Source organism: Somniosus microcephalus, chromosome 10 (assembly GCF_052327205.1).
Source record: "Somniosus microcephalus isolate GS21.2 chromosome 10, FLI_Smic_1.0, whole genome shotgun sequence".
Taxonomy (NCBI): Eukaryota; Metazoa; Chordata; class Chondrichthyes; order Squaliformes; family Somniosidae; genus Somniosus; species Somniosus microcephalus.
In genome coordinates, this window is record NC_140996.1 from 174,695,457 (window position 1) to 174,719,650 (window position 24,194).

Here is a 24,194-nt window from a genome sequence, read left to right on the forward strand (position 1 = left end):
TGTCATTAGACAACGGAGCCAGTGGGTCAATTGAACTTGGTTCAGTAATGCCCGTGCTGGCATTCCCGGGCATGTGCCCCGGTAGACTGGCCACAGCCTGTCTGCGAATGCCTGCGGGGACTCCCCTGGGAGCTGTACCATTTTTTCCACCCGGGCAAACGGACTACCATCATTGAGTCCCATGGCCTCCAATATCTCGTTCCTCAAATCCTCATAATCTTTCTGCCCCTTCTTACATTCATCAGATAGGGTCTGGAGGAGATCACTCCCCAGAGAGAACAGCAGCATCTTAGCTTGCTCTGCGTCATCGCAGTCATTGACACACGCTGCCTGTTCTATCTCCCTGAAGTGCAGAGAGGGGTCTCCCTTTTCGGTGAGCTTGGGGATGTGACTAACCATGGCCCTGAGCTGTTGGGTGCCATGCGGCACCACAAACTGATTTTGGATGGCCCCTGGGTCCTCGTCATCAACGGGCGGGCCATACCTCCGTTGTCGGAGGGGGTACACCGGTCCTGGTCCCGGCCTATCTAGCGAGGCCTGCTGTGCTTCCCCTACCACTTCATCCTCCACCCTCCCTTGCTGCCAGACCTCCTGAAAACTCGGAGCTATGGGTGGCGGCCGTGGGACCTCTGATTCCCTAGCCAACTTTGTCCTGGGTGCTGCCTGTGGGACGGTTCGGTTTGGGTTGCCGGTAATGTCCGACTGGCCCGCCTTCGGCTGATGAGGCATATCATCCCCTTTGCCCTCGACAAGGCCATGCCCAAGCTTTCTATCTCCTCCCTACAGGGCCCGTGATTTGCCTCCTCAAACCCTCGGTCGCAGGCTAGCTTATATGCTGCCTTTACCTCCCTTACTTTCTCCTCCTGCTCTTTTAATTTTTGGGTAAGGTCGCAAATTGTGTCCTGCAGCCTTACATCGCTGCCCCTCGTCTCTCTAACCTGGTATTCTAAGTGCTCCATCTTGCGCCTAGCGCTGGCTTTACTTTCAGCGGTCTGGTACTCCAGGCGCTCTACCCTTGCCTGATGTTCCATTGCACCTCGACGGCCCAGGCCTCCAGACACTCTACTTTTGCCTGGTGTTCCTTGGCCGTCTGCGCTCTTTCTTGGCTTAAAGCCTGAAGCGCCACTAGCACCTTCTCTTCCGCTGCAACCTTATCCTGCATTTCTAGGGCCAATTTCTTGAGCTTGGCAGCCTGTGTTGCTACAACCCTGTTCAGCACTAGGACCTGTTTCTTATAGCACATTAACCAGACTGCCTTTTCAATTGCCCTCTTATGCTGTTTACTCGCCGTCCACTGGGTGGCGGCGTCTATGGGATGCTCGGCCTTTAACATAGCGCCCACCCATTTCTTGGCGATATTGACCTTTCTACACACATTAGTGGACAACCTCTCTTCCATTGCGGTTTCTCCCTCCGCACCACTGTCTGTTATATCGCATACTGTCGCCGATGTCCTTTGCCACGGTCGCCATTTCTGTAGGGGGTTTTGGTTTGGGGTTTGTGTCTGGCCAGTCAGGCGTATCTGAGCTGCTCCAGCCCCATGCGGTTCGAATCACTTCCCCTCTGGCTCTGACCACCAGACTTATTGCGAGCAGCGATATAAACAAAACGAGACCAGTGGTTTGGTGCAAAGAAAACCAATGTTTATTAAAATAGAGAAAAAATAAACACTATACAGAGAAAATCACTATGTATGTAACACAATTACACTTAGCGGGGGAGGAGAAACGGACACATCGAGGGAAAATGACTCCAATGACAATTTTAGCAATCCCCTTAACTCCCACCCTTTACATCTATCTAACTTGTCTTGCGATGGGCCAGAAAGTTCATGCTCACCAGTCTCGGATGTTAGAACGCCTGCTCTGTGCCCCGTTGTCTGCCGATGTCTTTAGGGTTTTCAACGCCCAGAGCAGAGATACCCCAGTGATTCAAAGGTAACTGTCGGTATCCTGCTTCCCTGGACGGGCTCTTTGTCGTCGATCTTCTTGATGGTAAGGCAGGGCACCGGAGTCCAGGCAAGAGAGAGAGAGATGTGGCTTCCCGAGGAACTACTCATACCCCTTTCTGGGAGCCCTTATCACTCGCCAGATCAGCTTGTTTCTTTGTCTGACCTGGACGTGTTGAAGATGATACAAAGGAAACCGATCTGGGCCCGTCGACCTGGATGGCCGGTTAATCGGTTTTTAAACGTCCCATAAGTGTTTCCCTTTGTGTAACTGGTCTTGTGATGGGGCCATTCCAGTTTGAATGCCCCGTTGATCATTTTCAAACAGTGTTGAAGTCAGCTAACGAAGGTCTGAATGCAGCTATTACCCGTTGATTATCTGTGCAAACGGCCTTGATGGGTTTTAATCAGAGGCCCGAATGCCACTGTTTGCTTCTCATACATAAATGCAGAAGGCCTGTCTGCCTTCTAATTTCTGGAACATTCCTTCTTTGTCAGTCCAAACCTGAACTTTGCAGGCCTTGGCCATGAGGTTGACCGTAGCCATCTTGTTGGGCCCTGGAGCCCTGGATTTTAAACTCAGTCCAGCCAGGGTTTCTCCAATAAGACAGAAGTAAATCTTCAGGGGAGACATGAAATTTGCGAATCCTTTCAGGGGTGTGCGGGGGAGAGAAGGGGTTGTGGGGGGGAGAGAAGGGGTTGTGGGGGGAGAGAAGGGGGGTGTTGGGGGGAGAGAAGAGGGGTGTGGGGGGGAGAGAAGGGGGTGTGGGGGGGAGAGAAGGGGGTGTGGGGGGAGAGAAGAGGGGTGTGGGGGGAGAGAAGGGGGTGTGGGGGGAGAGAAGGGGGGTGTGGGGGGGAGAAGGGGGTGTGGGGTGGAGAGGGGGGTGGGGGGGAGAGAAGGGGGTGTGGGGGGAGAGAAGGGGGGTGTGGGGGGGAGAAGGGGGTGTGGGGGGGAGAGGGGGGTGGGGGGGAGAGAAGGGGGTGTGGGAGGGAAGAGGGTGTGTGGGGGGGGGAAGAGGGGGTGTGTGGGGGGAGGAGGGGGTGTGTGGGGGGGAGGAGGGGGTGTGGGGGGAGGAGGGTGGGGGTGTGAGGGGAGGAGGGGGTGTGTGTGAGGGGGGGGAGGGGGAGTGTGGTGGGGGAGAGGGGTTGTAGGGGGGAGGAGGGTATGTGTGGGGGGGAGGAGGGTATGTGTGGGGGTGAGGAGGGTGTGTGTGGAGGGGAGGAGGGTGTGTGTGGGGGGGGGAAGAAATTCATTAGGCCTCTGCCCCTCAACAGAAGCAGAGTTAACTTTCCACCCACTTTACGGTGCCTGGAGGGCCTCACGTCTAGGCCCCAGGCCTCATTCACCCTCTGACAGATCTTTGATGCACTTGAAGGTGATCTCCAACTGAAATGGATCGAAAAGCAATGATAGGTTGTCCAGCATGACCACATTGTCAGCTGCACTTTCGCCATGTTTCCTGTGGGGTAATTTTATGTTTTTTTTCCCTCAGGCCCACCTGTGCCGATTTAAAATGGAGACCGAGGCCCCGGGCTGGCTTGGCAAAGTGTGACAGGCCTGAAGTGTTTGCTTTCCCACAGACGCTCCGGCCTATCCTCCTCCTCCATCTGCCGCTCTTGATTGGTTGGCAGAGCGCCCACAGGCAGCGCGCGCCTCTACCGCCACCGAAGGCCCGGGAGCTCAGGCCCAGCCGCCAACCTCCCCCAGGGCACCACCTGCAGGCGACAGCAGTCCGGCAGGTCCACCCAAAGCCACCTGCTAAAACTGGTTGATCTCCCGTGGCATGGACCCCTTGAAATCATCCCGTGGACCCCTTGAAATCATCCCATGGACCCCTTGAAATCATCCCGTGGACCCCTTGAAATCTTCTCGCGGACCCCGGTTGAGAACCCCTGATATATAGGATAGAAAATGTAAAATACATTTGTTATGAATTTTTCATCAGTGTAGGAGCCATAGTTCCAGTACTATTTTGCCTGCTCGGAATCTTTAACTATACTGTAGGAACGGAGGTTCCTAACTAAATAATTCAGCTCAACTCGATGGATTAAAAGACTGGAATTTAATAACAATGAAGTTTGCTGGATTTTACAAGGAGGAAATCAAAACACGTTTGTTCAAGATGCCAGGTAGTCGAAGACTGCTGGAAAGTTCTCTAAGCTAACGTCATGATGTCCCCATGTTCTTCGCGCCACTGGCGGTCACGTGATCGGCGTCATGACGTCACCACGCAGGATAAAGGCAAACACATACTGTAAAGGTAACAATCAGTTTAAAGGTGCAGTCCCCGGCTGCACTATAATACAATTAAGGGGATTATACTAAAGTACACTGAGTCTCTTGTGGCTCCTCCACAGGCGCCCCCCCAGAAACCCCGTTAATGGCCAGTGTCAAACGAACAGGGGGCTTGATGGTTCTCTCCGAGCTTCGACGACCCTCAGGCAGCGGAAGTGGAACGTCGGGAGAAAGCATGGAGCTTGGCTGTGGTTGTTGCGGCGTGTCAGGTCTGACTGCGAAAAAGACGATGAGGCATCTGTAGGCGGTTCAACAGCTGGCTGTTGTAATGATGAATCGGCGTGCAACGGCGGCCGTCCTCGGCGAGGTGGCTGGGCAGGCACTATTGTTTCAGTGCGATCGAGGTGAGCGGCTTTCAGACGGTCTGCCACCTACGTCGACGGTGAAATATTTCTCACCGGCAGATATGACACGAAATGGGCCGCGTATGGTGGTTTAAGTGGGTCTCTGTGCGCGTCGTGCCTGATGAAGACATAATCGGCGGACATGAGGTCCGCAGGAACGTGAGGCCTCTGTAAGCCATGATGCGAGGTCGGAATGGGCAGGAAGTTCTTGGCCGCCTCGCGATGCTGGATAAGCTGCTGAGTTGCAGACCACGGTTCTGTATGCGGAGGCAGGAAGTCACCAGGGACCCTCAAGGTTTGCCTGTAAACTAACTCAGCTGATGAAGACTGAAGGTCTTCCTTGGGAGCCGTCCTTAGCCCTAGCATCACCCAAGGCAATCTGTCTACCCAGTTGGATCCGTGCAGGCTGGCACGAAGGGATGCCTTAAGCGACCGATGGAACCTTTCGCACAGGCCATTCGCCTGCGGATGGTAGGCGGTGGTACGGTGTAGCTTGGTACCTAAGCCGTGTGCAACAGCGTTCCATAATTTGGAAGTGAATTGTGGACCTCGGTCCGATGATATGTCAGATGGGACGCCGAAGCGAGCCACCCACGACGACAGGAATTGCCCTGGCAATATCAGCTGTAGTGGTAGCAACCAACGGAATCGCCTCTGGCCACCTGGTGGTGCGGTCCACTATTGTGAGGAGATGCGTGAAACCCCGTGAACCAGGGAGAGGACCCACTAGATCCACGTGCACGTGGTCAAACCGTCGCTCTGGCACTGGAAACTCAGCCAAAGGGGCTTTAACATGTCGGTTGACTTTCGCTTTTTGACAATCAATACAATTGTTTGTCCAATCTCGGACATCTAAGTGCATGCCCTTCCACACGAACTTGCGGGACATGAGACATTGCGAAGCTCGCATCCCTGGGTGCGACAACCCGTGTATCGCCCGAAAGACTTTCTTGCGCCACTCGACCGGCACTATGGGATGAGGCACTCCCATGGACGTGTCGCACAAAAGGGTGGTTCCTGCTGAGTGGAACTGAATGTCAGCGACTTGCCAACTGGAAGGCGCGGTCCGATACGCTTGAACTTCGGGGTCAGCCAACTGCTCTTCCGCTAAGCTGGCAAAATCGACACCCAGGCTAACTGCCAGGACAGGAGCGCGGGAGAGGCAATCGGCCACGAGATTGTCCTTGCCCAAGATGTGTCGTAGATCGGTGGTGAATTCTGAAATGAAGGTGAGGTGGCGCTGTTGCCGTGCTGACCAAGGTTCAGACGTTTTGGCCATGGCAAATGTGAGTGGTTTGTGGTCCACAAATGCGGTGAACGGGCGTCCTTCTAGCAGAAAGCAAAAATGTCGAATAGCCAAAAACAGGGCGAGCAACTCCCTATCGAATGTGCTGCACTTGCGTTCGTTCTTGCGTAGTTGGCGGCTGAAAAAGGCCAGCGGCTGCCAAGTCCCGTCTACCCACTGCTCCTGCACCGCTCCAATGACGTAGTCTGAAGCATCCGTCGTGAGAGCGATGGTTGCACCTGGAATAGGGTGTGCCAGCATGGTTGCATCTGCCAGTGCTGCTTTGGTATCCAGGAAGGCCTGGTCCATCTGGGGAGTCCAGTTGATGAGGTCTTTGCCAGATTTCCCTTTCAGTGCTTCATACAGCGGTTGCATCAACTGCGCTGCCTTGGGGGACAAAACAATGGTAAAAATGAACCATCCCCAGGAATTCCTGCAAGGACTTAACAGCGAGGGGATGTGGAAAAGCTGTAACAGCCTCGACCTTGGTGGCTAGCGGAACAGCGCCGTCCGATGTTACCCTGTGCCCCAGGAAATCGATGCTGGTGAGACCGAATTGGCATTTGGCCGGGTTGACAATGGAGCCATGCTGACTTAACCGAGTGAAGAGCTGGCGTAGATGTAACAAGTGTTCCTTGGGGTTCTTGCTAGCGACGAGTATATCGTCCAGATATACGAAAAGGAAAGGCAAATCCCGTAAAACAGAGTCCATGAGCCGCTGGAAAGCCTGCACTGCATTTTTTAACCCGAAAGGCATTCTGAGAAATTCGAAAAGGCCAAAAGGTGTGATGACCGCCATCTTGGGAACATCTTGGGGGTGCACCGGGACCTGGTGATACCCGCGGATGAGATCCACCTTTGAAAATATTGAGTTTCCAGCCAAATGTGCTGAGAAATCCTGGATATCAGGTATGGGATACCTGTCAGGAGTCGTGGCATCGTTTAGTCATCTGTAGTCACCGCAAGGCCGCCACCCTCCACCTGGTTTGGGGACGATATGCAGTGGAGAGGACCAAGGACTGTCGGAGCGTCGGACGATCCCGAGGCGCTCCATTGTTTGGAATTCGGCTTTAGCCGCCGCGAGTTTGCTGGGTTCTAACCTGCGCGCCCGGGCGTAAACCGGTGATCCATTCGTGGTGACATGGTGTGCCACACCATGTTTCGTGACTGCTGCAGAGAAGGTAGGCCGGATGAGCTCTGGAAACTCGCTGAGTAGGCGTGTAAACCCGTCTTGAACTGGTACCGCACAGGCGACCGACCAGGACATGGCGGTGCTGCGGTGGCAGGGCACCGCGTGGTAAGTGGACGCGTGAATAAGGCGGCAGTTTTTGACGTCGATTAGAAAACCATTTGCACAAAAGAAGTCGGCTCCTAGTATGGCCTGTGACACTGTGGCAGTGATAAATTGCCAGAGGAACTGCTGACTGCCGAAAGTAACGGTAACTGTCCGTTTCCCAAAAGTGCGAATCGCCGCGCAATGGCGCAATGGCTGCCTTGAGTGCAGGGCCGCGGCCGCCGGATTGTAGATCCAGCCTGGAAGCTGGCAAAATGCTGCACTGGGACCCAGTGTCACAGAGGAATCGCCTCCCCGTTGTGGAATCCGTAACATAAAGTAATTTCCCCGTTGAACCGACAGCCATGGTACATTGAACGCGCTTTTCAGGACTTGTCGTCCTTTCCGAAGGGCGATGGCTTGCTGAAGGATTTTTTGGGGGGAGAAACTGCAGGGAGGCTTGCAGCATCGAGCTTTGGCGCCAAAACGGGCGTGGTACGTGCACCAGCCTGCTGGAGGAGGGCTGGACTTCGTACACGCAGGAGAAGGGCACCTCGTGGCTGCACAGCACTGCTGTGAGACTGCAAAAATGTTGTCTGCCTCTGCCGCGAGCTTAACACAGTCGGTGATCTCAGAGCTGGCCAAGGCTGTCTGCACCGCATCAGGTAGCTGGCAGAGGAAAAGTTCTCGGAATAAAAAACATTGGTCTTCCGAACCAAGTAGGGTGAGCATTTGGCTCATTAATTCCGAAGGCTTTGAGTCCCCGATGCCTGGCACGGCAATGAGCCTGCGTGCGCACTCTGATTTGTTAAGGCCAAATATTTGCAGTAAACGAGCTTTGAGAGCCTCATACTTGCCCTCGTCTGGTGGACTGCTCAGAAGGCTGACGACCCTCGAGGCCGTGGCGCTGTCGAGAGCGGAGACCACGTAAAAATAATGGGTCGAATCCGCTACGATCTCCCGCAGGTGAAACTGTGCTTCTGTCTGTAGGAACCAAGCTTCTGGTTGCTGCTCCCAGAACTGAGGCAATGTGAGGGCGACGGCATTTGTGCTCATGTTGAATTCTCTTCGAAGTTTGTTCGACGAGATTGGGGTCACCAATGTAGGAATGGAGGTTCCTAACTAAATAATTCAGCTCAACTCGATGGATTAAAAGACTGGAATTTAATAACAACGAAGTTGGCTGGATGTTACAAGGAGGAAATCAAAACACGTTCGTTCAAGATGCCAGGTAGTCGAAGACTGCTGGAAAGTTCTCTAAGCTGACGTCATGACATCCCCACGTTCTTCGCGCCACTGGCGGTCACGTGATCGGCGTCATGATGTCACCACACAGGATAAAGGCAAACACATACTGTAAAGGTAACAATCAGTTTAAAGGTGCAGTCCCCGGCTGCACTATAATACAATTAAGGGGATTATACTAAAGTACACTGAGTCTCTTGTGGCTCCTCCACAATACTACAGATACCAGTCAGAAACTGATATTATACAGTGCATTTTACAGGCAGCAGCGTCCAAGTCATACTGTTGACTGCATCTTGCACTGAGCTAAAATGAATCCTGCACATCCATGGAGGTACACCGGCACAGAACTCCGCTCCCCAGGCAGCTAATTTTTAACATTGTGACAGGGTAGGCAGGGATTTCTGCTTCCTCCTAACATTAAAACCATTGAAAAATAAGATTACAAAAATTGAAGGAGGTCCTGTAGCTCCAAGTCAGGCTGGAGTTATATTGAGAATGAGAAATGCAACCAGCCTGCTACTACTGCTGAGAAGTGGGTTCACACCTTTTGCTTAGTGTGCTCAGGGATCAGATCAGGACTTAACTTCTGAGTTATGCTGCCCCTTTCACACTGTTGCACACTGAAACTGCTTCATAATGATACAGAAGTGGTAGTAATAGCCCAGTAGCTGATAGTAATTTAGGCTGAGTGCGAAGTTAGAAAATAGAATAGTGTCACCTTGTACTTTTGGAAAACAGCTTTTTTAGTATTTCAAAATAGCTTTATAATCACTCTTAATCTGGTGTTTTTATATTTCGCTCCTCGTCCTCATTAGAAAGGTTGTTGTTTATGATAGTTAGACAAGTTTGGCAAACTTTCAAGATTGCCTGCTGTTGAGATAATTATGACTTTTCAATTACCCTTGGATGTTACAGAAGACAGTTGCCGTGCTTATGTCTAAATATAAAGTAAATGGCACGAGTAACCTTCAAGAATAGCAACTGATAAGTGCATTATATAATGACAGATAACACTGAATGAAGTATGAAAATGTAAGTTGATGGGAAAGCTACCCAGAATAAATGGAGGAAAATAGAAAGGTGTCAGGGAGACATGGCTTCAGTAAAAACAAACAATATACTAGCTAGCTGGAGTGTTTTTAATATACCTTCCTGATGTGTAACTTAAATTTATGGGTTTCCTTTTATGTTCTCAGAAATAAGTGTAACATCAGTTATGTTCTGACACTAGTGAAGATGTATTGCTATTGCCCCAGGTTGCACTGGATAAAACTGCGGAGGCATCCGGGGAGGTAATTAGAACATTTTTTTCTCACCTGATGACTCAGCGAGTTTACACAGTGATTATTTAGGTACCTGGCAGGAGAGAGAGAGCATGAACAGGACAGTAGTTCTCCCAGAACGAGACTAGCCCATTGCACAGTGATTAGCTGACCCGTACAGAACAGGAATGTCTTAAGTTTGATCTGCAGTCTCAGAGGGAATGGTGGTGGTGGTGGTGGTGTGGGGGAGGGTTATAATTGGCCCAAACTTTCTTGGGAGGGGAAAGTCAGCCCAAGATTCTTGCTTCTGATTGCTATCAAGTGACTCTTTCTATAAGTGGAATGTGTAGACTCTGGGTGAAGACCAGATTGGGCTCAGCTATAATACCCGCACGGTAAAATAGCCCAACTGTATTCACTATTGAGACTCACATGAATGACCACCTGAACGTGGTATCGGACGACTTCTGGTATCCGTAGAAACAGATCCCAACAAGTTGTTAACATCTTCAGGGGAGGAAGAGAGAGCAGAAAATTGGCAAAGGAGAAAGAAAAATGTTTAAAATATATAATTTTTAATAATTGTTCATTTCTCCAAATCTTCCTGCCTCTCCCAGATGAATCCTCTCACACCTCCCTCTTTGCCTGTCTTGGCCTGGGCTCTCGTGCTTCCTTCACTCCCTCTCACAGAAATCACAGAAACCCCACAGTGCAGATAGAGGCCATTTCGGCCCATCGAGCCTGCACCGACACATATCCCACCCGATCCCCGTAACCCCACGTATTTAATCCCCCTAACACTAAGGGTCAATTTATCATAGCCAATCATCCTAACCCACACATCTTTGGACTGTGGGAGGAAACCGGAGCACCCGGAGGAAACCCACGCAAACACGGGGAGAATGTGCAAACTCCACACAGACAGTCACCCGAGGCCGGATTCGTACCCGGGTCCCTGGCGCTGTGAGGCAACAGTGCTAACCACTATGCCACCATGCTGCCTCTCTCTCTTTCATTTGTCTCATTCTTCAATCTGTCATTGCTGCCTCTCTTACAAAAGGTTGTTCACTGCTGCAATTCATAGTGCAGATTTGAAGAGTGCTGATGATCGATTAGAAGTGATGTAATAACTTCTTAATTAAAATAAGAGCTCAAGGCAAACCTTCTGAACATTTTGACCAATTGCAATTTGCAATTTTTCGACTGATCTGAAATGATGGAACTTTGGCGTCTCAGTGGGCTGGTAGATGGCAAAAAACAAAGTTCGGAAGCAGTTGTGAGAGTAGAGACTATCACGTACAATTGTCCATTTCTCCAAATCTCCTCCCTCTTCCAGATGAATCCTCTCTTCCTCCTTTGCTTGCTCAGTTGTTGCCTAGCTATTCTCACTCTGAATGTTTTGCTTGTATCTTTTTAAAATGTATTGAGTCTGAAGGATTCCATGCTTTCCTAGCTTGTCTTGGTGTACGTGCATGTAATTTTGTGAGGGTGCGTGTGGGGTTCGTTTAACAATGTTTAATGCTGGTGTTACCAAATTGTAACTTCCCAAATCTTGTCCATGATTTTCGATGCATTTTAACATATTGTCATAGGAACATAGGAATTGCTAGATGAAGAAAGATTCATCTAGTTTGCCTTTTTATTATCCTGGCAGTTGCACGATACAATGATAATGAAGTTGTTGACTAAACATAGCAATCAATCTCTATCAATTAGTCTACTACAGACTCAGACATGATGTGACGAAAATGGTGATGTAGATCATTAGCAGTCAACCTCCTTTCTCCTCTGGTTCACAACAACACGTTTTGGGTGACCACGAGACTTCATAGTGTAGTATACGGAACAGACTTTATTGATACACAGAAAGGTGATCGGCCTTTAACTGTATGCAGAGAGTGGCTTTTCAGTTACAAGTTCTATCTTTCAGGCCCTCTGACAAACTGTCAAAAAACATGCTCCTTTATACACCATATATTAGCAGGGGGTGCCCGGCGTTACCAGGGCAATTTTGGGCCGTGCGGTCTGCCTGCCGGTGTCTGTCCCCTCTCTCCCTCCCTCTCCCTGAGCTGAACTCCCCAGGGGATGGCGGGTTGACGACGGCAGCTGCAGCTCACCCGCCTGTTGCGTGTCTCGGGCCTAGCGCTTGAGGTCCGGCCGGGCTCTTGGGGTGAGACGGACCCGAGCTGAGCTCCCCCGCGGATCGCGCGGTTGATGGTCGGCCGCTGCCGATGACCCGCCCGCTGCATGGAAACTGACCTGCAGCTCCCGGAGTCGCAATGTGGGGGTCTGTTTGGTTGGTGGTGTCCCTGTGGGGATGAAAAAAATGGCGGCGAAGTTTAGGGAGACTGGAGGATTAGGACCCGCCCGCCCGTGACGCACTGATTGGTCAACCATCAGGTGAGTGAACTGTAGGATTGGTCAAGCAGCACGTCAGTCAACGCTAATGACAGGTAGGATTGGTGAACCGCTAATGAGTGGATTTTTGAGGATTTTTGAACCTTTTTTGTATACTGTCCTAACAATTTTTGTCTGACGAAAAAGTAAATATGCCTACGAGAGTCCCCTAATGATAAGCTTTCTTTTGATATAACATATGTGCAGGTATGCTCTATAACTTTTGATTGTATAGCCGGACAGACAGAAAGACAGAGAGACAGACAGAGAGACAGAGAGACATACCGCTTTATATATATAAGCTGGGGGAGCCTGGCTTTGCCAGGGCTGTTTTGGGCCGGGCGGTTTAAATGGAGTGCGAGGCTTTGGGGCCTCTCTGCGTCCCTCTGTGAATCTGCTGCCGGGCAACATTTTAAATCGAGTCCCAGGCTTTTGGGCCCTGTCTGTGTCCCTCTCTCAATCTGCTGCCGGGCAACATTTCTACCTTTTAATACCTTGAAAGATGAAAGTGAAAGTACTTATAAAACGTTTTTGGTAAATGTTATGTTATTTTTAAAAGAGATACTAACTTTTTCAAAGCTGGATAGAGTAGTTTGAGCTGGAAGCAGTGAAACAATGGCTGCCACATCCCTGAGATGAAAACAATTAGTCCCGCCCACACACACACACCGATTGGCCAACCATCAGGGGACTGTACTGTAGGATTGGTCAATCGTGACGGCACAGGATTGGTCGAACCTTGACGTCAGTCAATCAATGCTAAGTAGCAGATAATGAGTTTAATTTTGAAGGTTTTTTGCATAAGGCGCGAACAATTTTTGTCCGACCGAAAAGTAAATACGCTTACGACCGTCCCGGAACCGTAAGCTTTCTTTGGAGGTAACGCGCGCGTAGGTACGCTCTATAACTTTCGAGCGCATAGCCGGACAGACGCACACCCGAGGACAGAAGGACAGACAGACAGATAGACAGACAGATCGACTCGTTTATATATATAGATAAGATACTAGCTGGCGTGCCCGGTGGTGCAGAGTCTTTTTTGAGGGCATGTTGTTGTTGGAAGAGAAAGAGAGAGCGACTGGGGGGAAGAGAGAGAGCGACTGGGGGGAAGAGAGAGAGCGACTGGGGGGAAGAGAGAGAGCGACTGGGGGGAAGCGAGAGAGCGACTGGGGGGAAGAGAGAGTGCGACTGGGGGGAAGGGGGGAAGGGGGGAAAGGGAAAGGGGAGGGGGGAAAGGGGAGGGGAGGGGTGGGGAAAGGGGAGGGGAGGAGTGGGGGAAGGAGGGGGGAGAAAGGGAGGGGGGAGCCAGCAGACCCTCTCCCCTCTGCCGGCGATGGCTCCGCTGAGCTCTGTGCCGCCCCACGCACTGACATGCCGAGCGCAGCGCCCCGGTCAGCCCGAGCCCCGCCCTCCCGAGGCCGGTCCTGAGGCGGCTTGAGACGGCCGATTGCAGCTGGCCGGGCCCGGCTGCCTTGGTAACCCTCCTCCCCTCTCTGCCTCCCGATCTCCGGGACCGGGCCTGGGTCTGAGCGGCTTGAGACGGCCGATTGCGGCTGGTGAGCCCGGTTGCCAGGGTAACCCTCTCCGCTCCCCCTCCCCAGCCCCGCCCCCCCCTGAATGAAGCGCGAGGACCTTTACCAAGATGGCTGGCCGCTGGTTCGGAATCGGGCCCAGCAGGGGGGCGGGGGGTGAGGGGTGGGAGGAGCTTGCCACAAAACAATTGCCTAGGGTCCAGCATGGCTGGCAACAGACGCCCAGGCTTCGAGGCCTACCTGCAAAAACGGGGAAAGGTAGGAAAATTAATGAGATTAGATAAAAGATTTAGAAAGTAATTAACTTTTTTTAAAAACAATATGTGTTTTAAAAGCAACTTTTTTTTTAAAGACGCAGAAAGCGGGAAAAAGAAATGAAAAGTTTGGAATCAAGATGGCGGCGACTCACCTCGGTTCAGAACGATAAGGCCCGCCCACACACGCACCGATTGGTCGACCGTCAGGTCACCGAAGTGTAGGATTGGTCAATCGTCCCGTCACTCGACTGTAGGAGGGCCCGCACGCACCAGAAACCCGCCCCCGCCACGCAGCGATTGGTCGACCGTCGGGTCACTCGACCGTACAATTGGTCGACCTTAATGTCACTCTATGCTAATGAGCAGATAAGGAGATGCTAATGAGCAGAATTTTGAACATTTTTTGGATACCGCGGGCGCAATTTATGTCTCGCCGAAACGTAAATACACTTATGACCATTCCGGAATCGTAAGCTTTCTTTTGATGTAACGCACATGTAGGTACACTCTATAACTTTAGTGTGTATAGCCGGACAGACACACCGAAGGACAGACAGACAGACAGACAGACAGATGTATCCTTTTATATATATAGCTATTTTGACTACATCAAATGAAAATGTCATAGATAAGCCTGTATGACGTATCTATTTCCCAAACCCTTTGAAAACAGATTATCTATTCCCCAAATCCTTTGAAAACAGAATATTGATGTAAACTGTTTGCAATTGTTTACCCCAGAACTACTCCCCTACATGAGACTTCATGACTTAACATTTGCTTGCAACTTTGAAGTAAAACTTTGTCAACTGCTATCTGTAGCTAATGGATCACTACCCATGTTTAATACCCTAAATCTAAACCACTCATGGGTGACCTCATTACTAACACTTATTCACTTACACAAGTACTTTACATCTCAGAAAACAAGCAATGCATTCCTTTTACTACACTTCAAAGTCATCCTGTTTATATCTTGGAAAGCCTGTTGCTTTAAGATACAAAGGGGGCTAAATTTGGTTGATTTGCGCCTCCTATTAGCTCCCTAAGAGGGCGCTAACAGGGTGTAAATCAACTAGCGCCTGGGCATGGGGGCGCTAACGCCTCCTGCGAAATTCAGCGGGAGGTTAGCGGGGGCGCAAACCGTTAGCGCTGCGCGGTGCTGCGCCCCGGCTGTAATATTGGATGGTGCCCACCCAACTTACCACAGGACGCTATGTCTGCCGGGGTCAGGGGGGTCCACCTGCGGCCGGGGCAGCGCTAGTTAAAGGGGAGGTGGCAGGCAGCCATTTTTGTTGCTGGCTGCCTGCCAGCACCTGCCCCCGTTGCTGTCCCCGGCCCCTGTGAAGCCCCCTGTGAGCCCGGCACTCTCCGTGAGCCTGGCACTCATCTTAAGTGCCGGGCTCGTTTGCCGGCACTCCCGATCCCTGGTGGCCCAGCTGGGCGCTGGGACGCACTGCACCAGGCCCCTCCCCTTTAATAAGGGGAGGAAGGCCTGCAGTACGATACGTCGCGCAGCGATATTGGCTTGCAACGCCCCAAGAGAGACGCGGGGTGCTTCCAGCAGCGTCCCTCCTCCCTCTCTGGGAAAATCTACCGCGGGGGCACTAACTTTTTCGGGGCGCTAAAATTAGCGCATATATGTCCAGCACAGATGCTGTGCTTTTCTGACATTCATTTTGTTGCATATGTTGTGAATGCCATAATTCTGCAAGGCTCCAGAAATCTGATTTGCGTCAGATGTCTGTTGAAAATACAGAACTTCGTTCTCCAACAGCGCAGAGGTAAAGTTTCAATCCCTGAGACGTACAGACCAGAAAGGACCTACCTGATCCACACTGCATTAGCTGACCTCAGCTGAGATAGTGACAGGAACACAACAATTAACTACAGGACACCTAGGTTGGAGAAGGAAGAATTTGCCATTGGGAGGTCTCAAGCACAGGGCAGCCACTCCCCTACATTACCACCAGCTCAAAGGGCAGCTTTGGTAAAGGCCGGGGGCAGCTTTTCTGCCTACCAAGTCAGTTAGCACATGTGCATGGCTCAGGTCTGCAAGAGGAAAGAGGAAAAACAAAACAATTTGCAAAAAAAATGATAACAGAACACAGTATAATGGGAGGTATCGCTAAAATGCAAGAGTATTATTGAATTTTTGAAAATGGAGTCTTTAATATTTCGGGATAACGTTCTGCAATCTTTAAATAGCACATATGTAATGAGGTGCCTTGGGATTTAATTTATATCCACAGCGAGCTGACCCATTAATTCGTACCTGTCTACTCAATTCCTCAGCTGTCTCCATGCTGTGCACAACTTTGGCAGTCTGTGTGCACCCAGTTTTGACATTGATGTTGCATTAGATCTTTGCATCAGATTACCAAGTGTGTACTATAATTACAAGAGTCGTGTCATGTTAGTGATATATATTGTAAATAGTATTCTGATTTAAAGTATGGACAGTGTATAATTGGTATTATATACATTGTAAACTGTGCTCTGATTTTTAAGTCCATATTGTGTAAATGGGGTTGAAAAGTAATGCAAAGAATAATATAACTTGTATTATTTATGACTTTAATTCTATACTATTAGATTCCATGTGGTTTTACTTTTGCAAAGGAAGAGGGGAGAAGTGCTAGACTGCTACAGGCATGCATATGGTCTATGAAAAGACTTGACAGGAAATTTGTAAGAGATGTGCTCAGAAAATAAATTAGTAATTTTTAGGAAGTTTGAGCCAATTAGGTTATTTTGTGACAGACACTTCACGTGTTATGGACACCAGATGCAACACTTTTAAGGTAGATTTTACGAGGCTTTGCCTGCAGCGCAGAGCCTCACTGGTGACAGGCTTGGGCGCATGACAGGTAAGCATGCCCGGTCTACTTTGGAGTGATTCTTAAAGCAAGGTTACTGTTTCAGTCACCATTAAAGTCTAATTTTTTGGCATTGAGCACTTCTCTACTGGAGCATTGACCATCTTGCATACTGTCGCAGATGCCTTCAGTTTTCTATGCCTCACTTTCCTGATGTCAATCACTGCTTAAGTACAAGTTTCAGCTAACAAGGTTGGGCAGATACAAATCCTTTTGGCTGCCACCATTGTGCTGCATGAAATGGATGAGAAGGGCCATTCATGACAGGGTGGTGTCTTCAGGTCTAGTGATACCTCAGGCAGTGTGTTCACATCCAAGGACCAGTCCTTATCGACCACACCACTTATACCCAGAGCAGATCTGGCGCAGAGGCAGTAATCAACCAATGTCACCTGTTGTGGGCTGACCTGCTAACAACCTCAAGGACTGGGAAGACTCTTCCTATAGCTGTGATAGTTACAATTGTGTTAAGTTTCTATGCATCAGGATCTTTCCAGGCCACCACAGGGGACATCTGCCAGATCAGCCAGGCTTCCATTCATGCCAGTACAAAGAACGTGTTTGCAAAATGAGTTGTTATGATCTGGAATGCACTGCTTGAAAGGATGGTGAAAGCAGATTCAATAATAACTTTCAAAAGGGAATTGGATAAATACTTGAAGGGCAGTAGTACCACTGGATGGAGAAGATCTCACAAACCATCCTCTATTGGGATGAATGATTGGCCGAATTCTAACTCCAAATTTGGATTCCAACATTACAAATTTAGGTCAAGATCACCTATTATGATTAGGGAGAACCATCTCCTTCCTAGACTGCTGTAGAATCAGATGCATATAGCAGCAGGTAGCGGACAATGCTGATGGACACTGAACATGAGTATCAGCGAATGCAGTTGACTGCCAGCAGATCATTTATCTCTAACCTTCAGGGAACTGAACATATAAACATCCCCCTCTTCCACAGGTCAACAAGGAATTTAACAAAAATATATTTGTTCTTGGATGTGGGAAACACTGGCAAGGCTGCATTTATTGCCGATCCTCAGTTACCCTGAAGGCATTAAAAGTCAACCACATAGTGTGGAACTGGAGTCACATGCAGGCCAGAAAGGGTAGAGGGAGCAGGTTCCCTTCCCTGAAGGCCATTAGTGAACCACTTGGTGTTTTATGACAATCCAGCAGCGTTCATAGTCATTTTTTCTGGTACCAGCCCATAAAGTACCAGATTTATTGAATTCAATTTCACAACTTACCATGGTGGCATTTGAACTCATGACCTCTGTGCTGCTAGTCCAGTACCACAACTACTAAGTTACTGTACCCTAAAAGAAAAGGTCTAGTCGCCTTTCAAAATAGGCATACTTTTTTCTTCTAACGGCAGGAATACATATCCCCTCCCCTCAGCCTGCCAAGATATTGGGAACATACTTTCCAATCTCAGATGACAAGAGAATTGGATGCAATACAAGCAGATTCCCCAAACCAACTTCCTAACTGGCACAGAGACAGTCTCATCAACAGATGCCAACACAAGTTGGACAAATTCCGATTTTGAAAGCACTCATCTCTAATTATTTTACACCTCCACCTAAGGAGCTGTAAGGCAATATTCAACATTGGCATTTAGTGCTGTTTCTATTTGATTAGTAGTGCTAAAGTTAGCTTGCAGCTGTGACGATTACTAAGCACAGAGATTTGATTAGCTTGTTATTGTGGTGTTGGAAAGAGGCAAAGAACTTGATCTTAAATGGCCAAGGATTGCAAATTTACAGTAATTATTTTAAATTTAAATTGAATTTTTTTTAAATTCGTTTTTATGGGATGTGGGAATCGCTGGGAAGGCCAGCATATATTGCCCATTCCTAATTGCCCTCGAGAAGGTGGTGGTGAGCCACATTCTTGAACCGCTGCAGTCCGTGTGGTGAAGGTGTTCCCACAGTGCTGTTAGGTAGGGAGTTCCAGGATTTTGACCCAGTGACGATGAAGGAATGGCGATATACTTCTAAGTCAGGATGGTGTGTGACTTGGAGGGCAACTTGTGTGAAGGAATATACGATATCACCTTTAAAAAAAAAATATTATGTGGCCTTTTTAGAAAAATACACTATCTTATGAAAGAATTCTGGCCTTGTTGAGATAAGACAGTGGTTGACCCTGAAGAGTACCTTATAAGGAACTCTACCTTATAAATTCTTTAAAACATGACAAACTGGGTTTGGAAATTTAGAAACCTAACTATGAAATAGCTATGAAAGAATTCTGGCTATTGGAACAGGACAAGTTGTTGACCCTGAATAAATAATCTTATTGAAACAGAAGAATGGGATGGCTCCGAGTGGCTGACCTTTTGGGAACAAAACAATGGTCAACCCTGGATAAGTGATATAAATTAAACTTTGTAAAGATGGCACATAAGATAAGGAACATCTGCCCTCGTAAAGATGACACATAAAATAAGGGACATTTGCCTTTCACACCTTTTATATGGTTAACCCAGAACACCTGGAGATGCGGCAGGTTCTGGAATATTACAAGCTGATGTGGCAGTAAAGAATTGCAGAGGTCAGCAGAAAGATGAATAGTGATAATTAACTTGCATCAGCAGAAACCTTAAAGGAAATACAACTGAAAAAGAGTATAAATATTGAAGTCTCAAATGAGATAGCAGAGTCGCTTTAATCGGGCAAGGCGATTTTTGACTACAGAGGCGGCTCTGTGGTCTTCCACTCTTTGTACCTCGGGGATCAAAGATATTTTGATATTGATGGATATCCTGTATAGAAAATTTTAAGAACTGTAGCGAACTGTAGCGAAGTTAAGACTTAAAAGTAAGATTCTCTGTTAAAAATTAGATCGTATTTTTTTCTATTTTTAGAACTGATTGACTGACTGATTCACCAACTGTAAATTGCATGTCGATTCTTTTAATCTCTATATATTTAGAATTGTCTCACATAAGTCTTCTGTATCAATAACTCACAAACTCAATCTCTGTACACTCTTTGGTGAAGAGTTACATTTCTGAAGGAGATCTCCGGACCCTCATAATATCCGGGACGTTACAGTCTGGCTAAACTTATTAAAAGCACTATCTGGAGGTTGGTAACATTCTTGGGTTGTTCCTTTCCTTTAGGGAGAGATAGCCCAGACCTTTAGACCCAATTAAGTGTCTTTAGGATTCGGCTACCTCAAACATTAGTTGAAAGTGAACATCTGAGAAATACGCCTGATCCAGGATAGCCCCAAAGGGGCTAGGACTAGTGTCGAGCTTCTTGAGTGTTGTTGGAGCTGCACTTATCCAGGCAAGTGGAGAGTATTCCATCACACTCCTTACTTGTGCCTTGTAGATGGTGGAACGGCTTTGGGGAGTCAGGAGGTGAGACACTCACCGCAGAATACCCAGCCTCTGACCTGCTCTTGTTCCAAAGTATTTATGCGGCTGGCCCAGATAAGTTTGTGGTCAATGGTGACCCCCAGGGTGTTTATGGTGGGGGATTTGGCGATGGTAATGCTGTTGAATGTCAAGGGGTGGTGATTAGACTCTCGCTTGTTGGAGATAGTCATTGTCTGGCACTTCTGTGGCGCAAATGTTACCTGCCACTTATCAGCACAAGGCTGAACGTTGTCCAGGTCTTGTTGCATGCTTGGACTACTTCATTATCTGATGAGTTGTGAATGGTGCTGAACAATTTGATACTATGCAATTGATTTGAACCATTGCATTTCATATTGCAATGGTCAAAGTAATTTTACTGATTTTTTTTACTTTTTAAGTGAGATTTAGGCCAGAATTTTCTGACGTCTTGCAGGCAGGATTAGAGGTGGGTCGGAAGCGAAAGTTGAAATAACTCAGAGCGGGTCAGGAACCCGCCGTCACCCAGGCTCCATGCATCATTCACTCGGGCACATTTCCCGGTGCGGCTGCGACCCAAACGGCAGAGGCGGCCGAGCTAATTTAAATTATTATTAGGTACTTGTCAGACCCTTAAGCGTCTTTTTAACCCTACAGGTGAATTTTGCCAGCGTTCAGTGTGCGGGTTTGGAGGCGGGTCCGCTGTCAAAATCAAAATAATTGACGGCGGGCTGGGAACCCGCTCCGAACACATTTCCATGTAAGTTTCCAGAGTGTCGGGTCTGCGATTTCAGAACAGAACCGACACCAAGTGGCAGGGGAGGCATTTAAGATAGTTAAATGATTGGTCGCAAAGCCTCCTGCACTTCTTGCTGCCCCTCCAACAACACCCTCTTTCTGGATGGCCCCCGAGGCTCAGCGTCTGCATGCAGCTGAGCAGAGCTGGGAGCATCCTGCGCCCTCTGGCAAGGAGTGTCCACTGCTGTCCCTGTCTCCACCATCTGCTCTTGCTCACTTGTGACTTGTGACACACCAGGTGACAACATTGCTCTATCTCGCGTGGGACACACTGTAGGGGGTTTTGGTTTGGGGTTTTGTGTCTGGCCAGTCAGACGTATCTGAGCTGCTCCAGCCCCGTGTGGTTCAAATCGCTTCCCCTTTGGTTCTGACCACCGGACTTATTTACAAGTAGCGATATAGACAAACGAGACCAGTGGTTTGGTGCAAAGAAAACCAATGTTTATTAAAAATAGCGAAACAATTGCTATACAGTGAAAAATCACTATGGATGCAACACAATTACACTTAACGGGGGAGGAGAAACGGACACATCGAGGGAAAATGACTAAAATGATACTTTAGCAATCCCCCTTAACTCCCACCCTTTACACCTATCTAGGTTGTCTTGTGATGGGCCAGAACATTGATGCTCACCAGTCTAGGATGTTGAAATGCTTGCTCCATGCCCTGTTGCCTGTCGATGTTTTTAGGTTTTCACCACCCCAGAGCAGAGATACCCCAGTAATTCAAAGGTAACTGCGGGTGTCCTACTTCCCTGGACGGGCTCTTCATCGACGATCCTCTCACTGAGTTGATGATACGGCAGGGCACTGGAGGCGAGGCGAGAGAGAGAGATGGCCTCCCGAGGGACTAGTTATACCCTTTCCAGTAGCCCTTATCTCCCGCCAGATCAGCTCATTTCTTTTTTCTGACCTGGATGTGTTGAAGCCAATACAAAGGGTACCGATCTGGGCCCATCGACCTAAATGGCCAGTTAATCGGTTTTTAAACGTCTCATCAGTGTTCCCCTTTGTCCAACTGGTTTCGTGATGGGGCCATTCCAGTTTGAATGCCCCGTTGATCATTTGCAAACAGTGTTGATGTTCTCTAACGAAGGTCTGAATGCAGCTATTACATATTGAATAGGCCTTGCCTGCTCTTGATTGTCTGTGCAAACAACCTTGATGGGTTTTAATCAGAGGCCCGAATGCCACTGGGTTTGCTTCTCATGCATAAATACAGAAGGTCTGTCTGCATTCTAAATTCTGGAAAGTTCCTTCCCACAGTCATTGGAATACATGTTTGTCAGTCCAAACTGAAACTTACAGGCCTTGGCCATGAGGCTGACCGCAGCCATCTTGTTGAGCCCTGGATTTTAAACTCAGTCCAACCAGGGTTTCTTTAATAAACCAAAAAGTAAATCTTCGGGGGGAAGACATGAAATTTGTGAATCCTTTCAGTCCCCCCTAGGATACTGAAACTTGCTTGAAGTGTCCAATCAAGGTGAGCAAATTTCTGATCCCCCACAAACAAACTTCCTCTATATTTAGCTATCCAAGATACCTCGACACATACATTCCCCTTACTTAGAGAAAACCGCAGTGTACGACAGGTATCTATCGATAGAAACAATTACTATCTGTTACAATAGTCCAAGCACGGAAGGGGTCCAACACCCCTGCACTACTTGGGACATCATAAAACCTTATTACAACACACAACCTTTAATAAAAATCAACACCAGGCCAAAACCATATTTATTAAATATAACGAACGGAAGGAATGAGCTTTATTAAAAATAACAAATGGATCTGCCATCACTCGGCAGTGATATGACACAAAGCTCACACGGGTGTTTCTTCTTCCACCCGGGCATACTGGTCCTTCCACAACCCTTTTGCTTTAAATTCTACCCCAGGACCCTTTCTCCTACACTAGACACAAACCAGGTAGAGGATGATCCCTAGCTGACAGACTACTAAGATGTGGGACGCCATTCGAATCCAGGAGGGGACCTCTATACTCTCAAAAATGTCCCACCAGGGCAGGGTCGTAATATCTAAAATATTGGCCACTATCTGCACAGTCTTCTGTTCCAAAGTGTAGAAGTGCTTTTGTGATACTAGAACGGCTTTTAATAATTTGGTAAGGTGCTCTGGGAGAGGGGCAATCGGGTAACCGAAGTGGGCGACATATTTCTGGAGGTGGGTAAAATTCTCCTCCACAGTGAGGTGAACAGTGGATGGTTCAAGAATGAGGACAATTCGTATCTGTGCCACTTGAACTTCTGCCTCGGGTTTGAAACAGAAGCTGCTGTCACTCACCACGCATCAGCTGTGCTGTCCGTGCTGGTAGTGAGACGCTCCTGTGGTGACGCAATATGCCCCACCTCCTATATATGCTACCTGTGGGGGAACATGGCCTTGTGCCATGGCTTCCATGGTACAATTTATAGGTTTCGCGTCAGCAGCTCTGAACCCGCATTGTGGTTTCGAATAGGCATTCAAGTGCTGGGGACACAGGATGATGTGTGCTCCCTGGCTACGGCACCCCGAGAGGTCAGTACCCATCATAGCATGCTCCCACTTTATGACATAGGGCGGGACCGCTGCAAAACGAATGTGTGCACCCCCTTGAATGATTCCAATGTTCTCCACCCTGTATACCGGTGTGGGTCGGGCCATCCCGCCCATGACCGGCATTCTTACAACTATCCCCATGACTGTGTGGTTGGACCGCCCACAGTCCACTGGGACTGGGTAGGCCTCAGAAGCTAACCGGAGCTGGCATGGGCTTAATGCGTTCTCAAAAGGGTGGAGGGCTGCGAGGTGTTTGTTGCTGATCCAGGAGGGGACTAAACCTTGCTTTAAATCCTCCAGATTGCTGCGGCCCTCGCCCAGCAACCATGCCCCATACAGCACGCACACCTCGTTTTGCGCAGCCTGGTCAGAAGTGTTTCTGTCCTCCCTGATGAGAGCATTTACCGTCTTTGCATGTTTTTCCAGCTCCGCGATGATCTCCTTCAAATGGAGAGTCATGGCCTGGTCTTCATGCAACTCGGAACCTACCACCTTATTCTCATCAGTTAAAATACCCTTTAATTGTGTTTTTAGACCATTAATCTGGGTCTGCAGTTCAATGTCATCTAGACTCTTGATGACCGAGGACCCCGTGTTAAAACCAGTTAAAACGTCATTAAAAACACGCCTTCTTTGCCTCCCAACACCATCCCAAACCTTGTGGTGAGTATACAATGCGGTCTTATTGACCTCCAAAAAGTCAAATTCACGGAATTTTCAAAACATGTCTGTTAATAGGGCTTGATACAATTTGGCAGTC

The 24,194-nt window shown here is 48.7% G+C and overlaps 1 protein-coding gene across 7 annotated transcripts in view; it reads left to right on the forward strand.

The window, feature by feature from the left end:
* The window catches only part of sgcg (sarcoglycan, gamma), a 1,055,765-nt gene that overhangs the window by 378,973 nt on the left and 652,598 nt on the right, over window positions 1–24,194 (forward strand). The window lies entirely within an intron of this gene.